The following is a 10,645-nucleotide window of genomic DNA, read 5'->3' on the forward strand; positions in this document are numbered from 1 at the left end:
CTCGCACTCTTTGGCAGCAAAACAAATACTATGTAGTAACATTGTAGACTCCTAGCTAATTATACCTTTGCCATATGCTAAATAAGTAAATATTTTAGCACTTTAGCCATATACATGAGAATCCGTCCTTAGTCCTGGTAAGTCATTAATATCCAGACTGAAAAACAAGGGTTCAAATATTCATTCTTCTGCGTTACCCCTTGGTAAGTATCGATCCTTTTTCTCGTGGCTCCATTGAGCCCCAACCTCCCCCTCAAACAAGGGCTTGGATCAGGGCCAACAGGCTAGTTACACTTTGCAGGCAATCAATTTCCTCCATAATATTGATCTGCTCTTTGTGTCAAATGCTGCACTAACATCTATAAAAGCTAGAAAACTGTGGTTTACCCGACTGACATATTGTGTAATTAGATACTTCAAAACTAATGTGTTGACAATATTAGATTATTAATGGATTGATTACTATACAACTTTATGAAACTCTTTACTCTACTTAAACCTTTTTTTTTTTTGAAAAATCTTTTATTTATTTTTAAGCATAAAACATAAAACACATATTTTTAGAGCAAGGGTTTGATCCGGTATAACATAAGTTATATGTTCCAAACCATACCGGTAAATTTGGACAATTTTTTTTTTGAATTGAATAAATATATTAGGAAATTCATAATAATAATAATAATAATAATAATAATAATAATAATAATAATAATAATAATAATAATAATAATAATAATAATAATTTTATTTCTATACTGCCCTTCTCCCGAAGGACTCAGGGCGGTGTACAGCCTATTTAAAAACACAGACAAAACAATGATATAAAATTTAAAATAATTAAATAAGTGGCTCAAATTTAAAACCCCAATAAATTTAAATACCCCAATTTAAAACTATTGTATTGATAGCCCGGCCTGGCGGAACAACAGGGTCTTCAATGCGCAGCGAAACACCCGGAGGTCGGAGATCTTACGAATTTCCGGGGGCAGTTCGTTCCACAGGGCTGGGGCTCCCACAGAGAAGGCCCTCCCCCTGGGCGTCGCCAGCCGACATAGCTTGGCTGATGGCACCCTGAGGAGACCCTCTCTGTGGGAGCGAACTGGTCGGTGGGAGGCTATTGGTGGCAGAAGACGGTCTCGGAGGTACCCGGGTCCTATGCCATGGAGCGCTTTAAAGGTGGTAACCAACACCTTGAATCGCACCCGGAAGACCACCGGGAGCCAGTGCAGCTCGCGCAGGAGGGGTGTCACATGAGCATAACGGGTTGCGCCCATAACCACCCGTGCGGCCGCATTCTGGACCAGCTGGAGCCTTCGAGTGCTCTTCAAGGGGAGCCCCATGTAGAGAGCATTACAATAGTCCAACCGGGAAGTAACAAGGGCATGAGTGACCGTGCGCAGGGCGTCCCGATCCAGAAAGGGCTGCAACTGGCGAATCAGGCGAACCTGATAAAAGGCCCCCCTGGCCACGGCCATCATGTGCTCTTCTAAAGACAGCCGCGCGTCCAGGAGGACACCCAGATTGCGAGCCCTCTCCGTGGGGGGCAAAGATTCACCCCCAATAGTCAGCGATGGCACCTGCTGACTATATCGGGGCGCCGGAAGCCAGTCATCTGGTGGGGGGGGGACCTAGGATCTCACTTAGAATTTTACAGGAAAAAAGGAGCGGGGGGGGGGTTCGGACTCCCTGATTGGGAAATATATTATAAGGCAGCTAATTTAGTGTGGATAAGGGAATGGGTCATCTTAGAAAACAAAAGAATCCTAACTCTGGAAGGCCACGATTTGCAGAGAGGGTGGCACGCTTACCTATGGGATAAAGATAGGGGAAAAAAAACATACTTTCATAGGCACAAAATTAGGGACACACTAATACAAACTTGGACTGAGATTAGGCAACGGCAATATATGAAAGTCCCGAAGTGGCTGTCTATAATGGAGGCTTTGATACATCCCAATATGTTGGGAATGGAGAAAATGTGTAGATATAAGGACATTCTGGATGGCGGAGGAAATCTCAAATCCAAGGATTCTTTGAGAGAACAAGGTATTAATATTGACTGGTGATCATACTTACACCAGTAAGTGACTGGTGGTCTAGATATCAAAAAGATAAGGAGGAATTCGGTGTAGAAATAGGATCAAATGGATTTGATAAGGTTTTGATGGGAACGGAAAAAAAAATGTTGGCCAAATTATACAATTATTTATTAGAATATGATAGGGTGGAGGAGGTGGTTAAAAATCAAATGACTGCATGGGCAAAGAACATTGGGCATAGTATAAATTTGAATGATTGAGAAACTATCTGGAATAAGAACTTTAAATTGACTAGAGCAGTAACGTATAAAGAGAATCAATATAAAATGCTATACAGGTGGCATTTAGCCCCCGCAAGATTAGCCAAAATTTACCCAAATACAAATTCAAATTGTTGGAAGTGTGGCCACCGCCAGGGTACCTTCTTCCATATGTGGTGGACATGCTCCGAAGCGATGAAATACTGGAAAAAGATTCGGAAATGGATACAAGAAATAGTTGGAGAAGAAATTATTTGGCATCGGAAACATTTCTCCTGGGAATATTATAAAGGGCCTACGGCAAAAAAAAAGGAGGTATCTAATAATACACATTACTACAGCTGCCAGACTGATATATGCACAATATTGGAAAGAAAAGGGATTACCACCAGAAGAGCATATAATTAGAAAAGTATTTGAATGCGCAGAGATGAGTAAACTAACTTATGAGATATGAAATGAGGATGAAAATTCGGATTACTATACGGTATGAGAAGGGTGGTATAAATGGATGGATGATAAAATAAAGGAAGGAGTAAGGGATGGTGTGATCACTAAAAGGAATAAGTAATTTAAGAGACACCATGTATATATCCTGTATATATGTACAAACACTGCTTAACCAATGCTAGTAGAATTGTAATATTATGTAACTTGATAAAATTAATTTTTTTAAAAAAAAAACATAAGTATAAGTTCCATATTTCATCCATTAACATCTTAAAGAAAAAAAGGGAAAAAAAAGAACAAATCTAAACCCAATTTTTATCATTCCGTCTAGCATCTTATAGCATTTGACATTCTACTATGTAATCACCCTAAAACTCCAAATCTAAACAGGTTTTTATAATATTCACTTATCATTTTAACAATCAGTATTTCATATATTTTCCTTACTTCAAAGACCCAAATCAAATCAATGTTTCTTTTAAATCACATCTAATAACCAACATAAAATATTTTACTCCTCTCTTAAAAACATTTCAAAATCAATTCACTTTAAAAAATTTTCCACATTTCCACCTATAATTTATTATACCCAAAATATTGCTGCACTAACATCTATAAAAGCTAGAAAACTGTGGTTTACCCGACTGACCTATTGTGTAATTAGATACTTCAAAACTAATGTGCTGACAATATTAGATTATTAATTGATTGATTACTATACAACTTTATGAAACTCTTTACTCTACTTAAACCTTTTTGTTCTTCTGCATGGAATTCACTTTTGTTCCACCCAATCTCAAATTTACTTAAGAGGAACAAGCAATATATTTCAGCCACAATATCTCTTAGTCTAACTGGCTTGCAATTGCTAGATTCCTTTTTATTCCATTGTTATATATATATATATACATATAGATGCTACTATTGCGAGCTTGAATACAACTGCATATGGCAGGTGTTATATCTATGTGAAAATCAACATGCCAATAGTTTATCCACAAATAGGATATTTTTTGAATAGCTGAATAACTGGGAGAAAATCCTCTTCAATGACCTTATTGCTTTTCAGGCCTTGTATGAGAAATTTGAACAAGAACGTAAGAGAAAAAAACATAACTGATATGTTTGCTAATATGGAGAAAAGCAGCTCTTGACTTCCATGATTGCATCTATTGCTCCCCCTCCACTCACTTTACCAGAGAGAAAAAAACACACACAAACCTGTGGGACTTTGTAACGTGCTGCTAATGTGGATGCCTGGATGGAGATGTCCCTGTTAGCTGCATCAAAAAGAGCCAGAAGGTTGTCCTTCCTTCCACAGCTGTAATTGGGGACATTGGCTTCTCCAGTGGAGAGCATGTCCAGCAAGGCATCTGAAGTGCATAAAGAGTTCAAATAGTTGTCATGGAGGTTGTAACCCAGTGTGAGGTTGTGCAGGAGCTGGGAGTTCTTGTTGACCCCTTGAATGGTTAAAATGAATGGTAGGGTGTATATAAAAGGGAAAGAAGCCACACTGTAGAAAAATGTTCAAGTTATTATCAACAGTAACAAGTAACTTTTTAAAAGAATTTATTCCTTTTTGCTTCCACAAGCCTATTGAGTCTTAAGCCAATATTGATCCAAAACTAATAATCGGTTATAGAAACATGGGAATGGGCTGGGCAGAGGCAACTACAACTGTTTCAGTCCCTCCTTTACACAAAATGAATTCAACTGATGAATCCAGGAGTGAACGGGGAGAGGAAAATAATCTGGATTGCCTTCAGGTTTTTATAACCCCATCTTTGGATTTGAGTCTTTTCTACAAAATAAAAAAGGAGGCAAATTATAGAATTCAAAATCATTCAGGAAATTAGACAAGTCCTGCAATATAAAAGTAAGTGAAATAAGACAAAAAAGGAGAGTGTTAGAATGCAAATGGAGGGGATGCAACTCCATCACCCTGAATGACTTACGCATGAGAAGGTATAGAGGGAGGACTGTCAAAAGGCAACATTATAGGCGATATTAGTGTTTCAGTTTTGACTATACCAATGAGATGGTCTCCTGGCCTGTAAAAGCTCCATGGTTGTTTTCCATCCTGGTGCTCCAAACTCAGAGGGCATTTCATTCTCAGCTTCCTAGAGATTGACTGGGACACAAACAGCATCAGAAGCAGAAGAAGGAGGTCCATAATTCATGGAGCTTTATTAATCCTCTTCCTGTTTCTAACACCCACAGCAGAAACAGTTGGGAGAATTCAAAGCACTCTCAGAAGATGGAAATGCCAGCGACTTTCCTGATATAAACAGAGAAACACTCAGCTTCACCTGGAAAGGAGAAAAGGGTACAATCAAGAGCACAGATCCTGCCTGTCCCAAAACTTGTTCCCACAGAGCTTGACAAATTTATCCTTTTCTGATATTGAAGCATATGGCTTCAATCTGCTCTCTCTATCACAGGTATGGAGATCTCCAAGGCCCAGATAATCATTATTAATTACAGGGAGAAGCAACTTCTCCTCTTGGGATCCTGAGCTTCTTCTGGGCTCCATGTGCAGAGGAGAGGATGGAGAAAAGCTTGTTTGTGAAAAGCCACAACTACACTCCTGGGGTCAATTCCTGTAGTGGTTGTGGTCCTTCCTGTCAGGACGTGTCAGGAAAGTGATGCTGGAGAAAGATAGTCCAATAACAAGGGAATTGACCTCTGCTGTCCTTCAACCGGGTCTCTTGTCTCCAGGGACTTGCAGGAGAAGGTCACAGAGAAGTATGGAGTTTGGTGCCACTCTAGGTTGGTGACCCTTAACTCTTGTGCTGCCTTTTTTCTTTCTTTTTTTTTTTTATTGCAAAAGTTTTACAATTACATTTTCACCCCTTTTTTCACCCCCCCCACCTCCCTCCCCAAACCCTCCCTAACCCTCCCTAACCCTCCCCCCCCCAGACTTCCCTATTATGTACTCATAACTAGTAACACTAATATATAAGCTTGAACCCATCCCTCCCCCTGTATAATTTTTCCTCTTTGTCTCTTTACATTAAAATATTTCTAATACATTATTTTCAAATAAAAGCTATTTGATACTTTCTAGTTTGGTATTTGTTCTGAACATATTCTATCCACCTTTTCCATTCCCATTCATAAGTCTCTTGTGAACAGTCTTTTAAATATGCTGAAATCTTCGCCATCTCTGCAAAACTAGCCATCTTCAAAGTCCATTCCTCGATAGTGGGTAAAGCTTCATTCTTCCAATATTTACCTATCAACAATCTTGCTGCTGTTATCATATACAATATCAGTTTTATTTCACCCCGTGTAAAACCCTTAACTATACCCAATAAAAACAACTGTGGAGAAAATTGATTTTTTTTCCTCAAAACATTCTGCATGACCCACCAAATTTTTATCCAAAAAGCCTTAACTTTCCTGCAGGTCCACCAAACATGATAATACGTAGCATCTAAACATTCACATCTCCAACATTTTGGCTGAACATTAGGGTACATACATGACAACTTTTTAGGATCTAAATGCCATCTATAAAACATTTTATAAAAATTTTCTCTCAGGTTTTGCGACTGTGTAAATTTAACATTCTGAACCCAAATTTTTTCCCAAGTTTCCAGCATCACTGGTTCTTCAAAATTCTGTGCCCACTTAATCATACAATCTTTAACTAATTCCGTTTCTGAATCTCTTTCTAACAATACATTATAAAGCCTTTTAATATGCATTGGACCTTTCTCTCTTATATGTCTAACCAATTCTTCCTCATGCAACATAATACCAGTTTTTTGGTCCTCTTTCCATCTCAGTTGTAATTGATTATATTGTAACCAAGTTAAATTAAACCCTTCATCCAACAGTGTCTGTAATGTCTTCAGCTGCCATCTGCCCGCATCTGTAAAAAGAACCTCTTTATATAAAACCCCCCCGAGTGACATTATATTTGTATTCCACAAAGTATGACCAAGATCCAGCCATAGCGGTATTTTATAATCCCATTTGAATCGGTGCTTCTTCCAAACTCTCATCAAAGAGTCTCTAAGTATATGACTTTTAAATACTTTATCTACTTTGTCGTCATAAAATAAGTAAGCATGCCATCCAAATTCAAGATCAAAACTTTCTGCATTCAATATTCCAGTCTTTTTACTTCCAAACCAATCACTTGTTAAAGTTAAAGCTGCTGCATCATAATATAACTGTAGGTTTGGGAGTTTAAGGCCTCCTCTTTCTGGAACATCTTGCATAATTTTCAATTTCACTCTCGGCTTCTTCTCGTTCCAGACAAACTTATTCACACCAGACTGCCAAACTTTCAGTTGTTTATCACTTTTAAGCACCGGAATCATTTGAAACAAAAACAGAAATCTTGGCAAAATGTTCATCTTAACTGCTGCTATTCTTCCAAGTAAAGACAGTTGCAGCTTTTTCCAAGTCTCCATGTCTTTCTGAACCTCTCGCCACAACACCTCATAATTATTTTGAAACAATTTCATGTTTGATTCTGCAACCTGAACTCCAAGATATTTTACCTTAGGTACAATTTCAAAACCTGCCCTCCTTTCAAGCTCATATTTACGATCTTGTGTCATATTTTTAACTATCATTTTAGTCTTTTTTGAATTCAGTCTAAAACCTGAAACTCTACCATAGTCTTGTATAATGTCCTTCATCAGGATTGTTGATTCCATTGGTTGTGATAGGGTAACAACCAGATCATCTGCAAATGCCTTTATTCTATAATCCTCTTGCCTTATCATTATGCCTTTCAAAATTTTAGAGTCCCGTATTGTGTTTAGCAAGACTTCCAATGTTAAAATAAATAAAAGTGGGGACAACGGACATCCCTGTCTTGTTCCTTTTTCAATTTTGAACTCTGTCGTCAGACTTCCATTAATAATAATCTGTGCCTTTTGCTCTTGATCAATTGCTGAAATCGCCTGTATAAATTGGTCCCCAAAGTCCATCTTTTTTAAAGTCTTTAGTAGAAAATTCCAATCCACTCTATCAAAGGCCTTCTCTGCATCCAAAAAAACCAGCACTGCAGGAATCTGTTTATTCTTATCAAGATATTCCAATAAATCTATTACTTGCCTTACATTGTCCTTCATATATCTGCCCTCAATAAATCCCGCTTGATCCTCATGAATCACCTTTTGGATTACTGGCATCAACCTGTTGGCTAATACTTTCGCATAGATTTTATAGTCTGTATTCAAAAGAGATATTGGTCTATAATTCTCTGGTTTTTTAGGACCAACTTGTTCTTTTGGTATCAAAGATATATAAGCAGTTGTCCATGATGGGGGTATTTTACCCCCTTGTTGAATATTGCAAAATAAATCTCTAAGTTGTCCCACCATTTCAGCTTGTAAAGTTTTGTAATACACTGCGGTCAAACCATCCATGCCAGGAGCTTTGGCTGTTTTTAACTGTTTAATTGCTGCTATTATCTCCTCCTCTGTTATAGGATAATTCATTCTTTCCTTTTGTTGATCAGTAATTTTTATAACTCTCTTATCATTTAAATATTTTTCTATAAGTCCATTCTGCACCTCCTCTTTGGCATATAGTTTGGTATAATAGTCCACAAAAGCTTCTTTAATTAATTTTTGTTGAAAAATTTCTTTCCCTCCAATATCAATACTATCAATAATCCGTATACTTTGTTTTTTCCTCAATGTGTAAGCCAACCATCTGCCCGGTTTGTTAGCGTTGCAAAATGTATTATGCTTCGCATATTGTAAATTTGTTGCAACTTGTTCCGCCATAAGCATTTGAAATTGGTCTTTCAAAAGTTTTATAGCACTTCTTATTCTTTCATCTGTTGGGTTTTTAATAAATAACTGTTCTTTATTCTTTATTTCCGTTTCCAATTCAGATCTTTTCTTTTGTCGGAACAGTCTATGTTTAGAATTCATGTAGATAAGTACCCCTCTCATATAAGCTTTACTTGCGTCCCAAACAATTTCAATTGGGGTACCTTTATTCAAATTTATTTCAAAAAATTCTTTCAAATGCTTTTTAAGTTCTATTGTATTTTTTTCATATCTAAACAAGTTCTCATTTAATCTCCAAGAACGTCTCTCAACCTTATCCATCTCAATTTCTATCCATACAGGGCTATGGTCAGTCAAAGTTCTTGGAAAAATCTTTGTTCTTTTTGTCTTAACAAGTAAATCATTTGACAACAGGATAAAATCAATCCTAGAAAAAGATCTATGTCTATCAGAAAAGAAAGTGTAATCCAATTCTTTTGGGTTATGTATTCTCCAAACATCTTTTAGATTCTGCCTAAGGTGAAGAGTGGGGCCTGTTTGGGCTTTTCTTTCATATCAGAACTTCATAAATAGGAGCTGATTTTAAAAAGGGGGACCCCTATGACGTCCCCATCTCTGAGGCTGTGGGGTGAAGCCCCCTTTCCTAATAAGCCTCCGAGTGCTTTGAAGCTGCTCTTGGGGCACCTGAGTCCCTGGTTCATTGGGATCCATTGTTGACGGATTGTGTCTCTTCTCTGGATGAGGAAGGCGGAGATGTCCCCCTTTGCCCAGAAGGGAGAATTGGGGAGGGGGCTGATCTGAAGGGAGAGGAGGGTCCCCATCCCAGGTTCTCCTCTCAGGGCCTGGCTAGGAGGTCCTGGGGGGCTCTGGATGGAAGGCCAGGCAGAGGCCTGGGAAGGGGCTCCTCTCCTCCCAGAGGGTATCTGCCGTGTCTCCCTGGAGCCTGGAGGGGCCCAGAGGGGAGGGAGCCAGAGACAGGAGCCCAGGAGAGGCCCAGGGGAGGGGGGAGGGGCGGCTGGGGCTGCTTTCCTCTCAGGGAGGCCGGGGGGACCTTTCCCCACACTGGGCGGAGGAGAGTCTGGGCTGAAGAGGAGCCTCGCAGGAGGAAGAGCCTCTCCGGCTTCTCTCCCATGGTCTCCATCCAGGCTCCCACCTTCCTCCCCCCCTGGATCCAGAGGCTTCGGGGCCCCCAAAGAGCTTCCTGGGCCGATCGGCCAGCAGGTCCCCCCTGAGGAGAGAAGCCAGGATGGAGGCTCTGAGGGGGGAAGGGAGGCCTGGCCCTTCCTCCCCCCTCGGCTCCCCCGGCTCTGCCTCGGCCTCTGGCCAGCAACGGAGCCAGAAGGAAGAAGGTGGAGGCTTTAGATCCTCTGCTGATGGAGGAGAAAAATAAATATTATATATACATATGATTAAATATTATATATACCCTGATTAAACCAAAGCAGCGTCAATGAAGAAGGGAAAGAAAAATGACTCTGTGTGAGGCTTCAGGACAAACACATCCAAATAGACACGTAGGAGGAGAAGAGAGTCAGGAGAATTTAAGGCCTCGTCCTTTTTTCCGGCTGTTTGGGGAGGAAAGAGACGGACTTTCCATCCATCCATTCCTTCTTATCCCAGACTGAACCCTCATCAATCCATTCTTTACTCCAGGGACTTCCGGCCTTTAAAGAAAAAAAATAAGCCCTGATTATCACCCTGAAAATCAATGGGAACCTTGAAACTGGAAACCTTCATGGAGACTTCCAGAGATCTCTCCGTGTCTCTTCAGAGGATCCACTGGTCACTTTGATTCTCCTCGTCCCACTTGGAGCCCCAGAGATGGCTTTGGATGCTGGTTTCCAGAATTCCCAGTGAGGCCATGGCTCAGGATACTGGGGCTGCTCCCCAGAGCAGAAAGGCTGGATGTGAATCCCATCAAACTGAAGAAGGGAGAATGTGGCTGTGACCCTCCCTGGGTTCCCTTCTCTCTCTCTCTCCTGCCAGGCGTTGGGAGGAAGAATGGAGGCTGCTGCTTTCACGAGGCTTTTTCCAAGTCCTTTTTATGGATCTCTGTCCTGCCTGAATGGAGTGAGTTCCCATCCGCCCCTTCCAAATGCATGGACTTCAACACCCATCATCCTCAGCCACGGCT

The sequence above is a fragment of the Pituophis catenifer genome, unplaced genomic scaffold (assembly GCF_029215685.1).
Source record: "Pituophis catenifer annectens isolate HBS135680 unplaced genomic scaffold, rPitCat1.0.hap2 SCAF_19, whole genome shotgun sequence".
NCBI classification, from domain to species: domain Eukaryota; kingdom Metazoa; phylum Chordata; class Lepidosauria; order Squamata; family Colubridae; genus Pituophis; species Pituophis catenifer.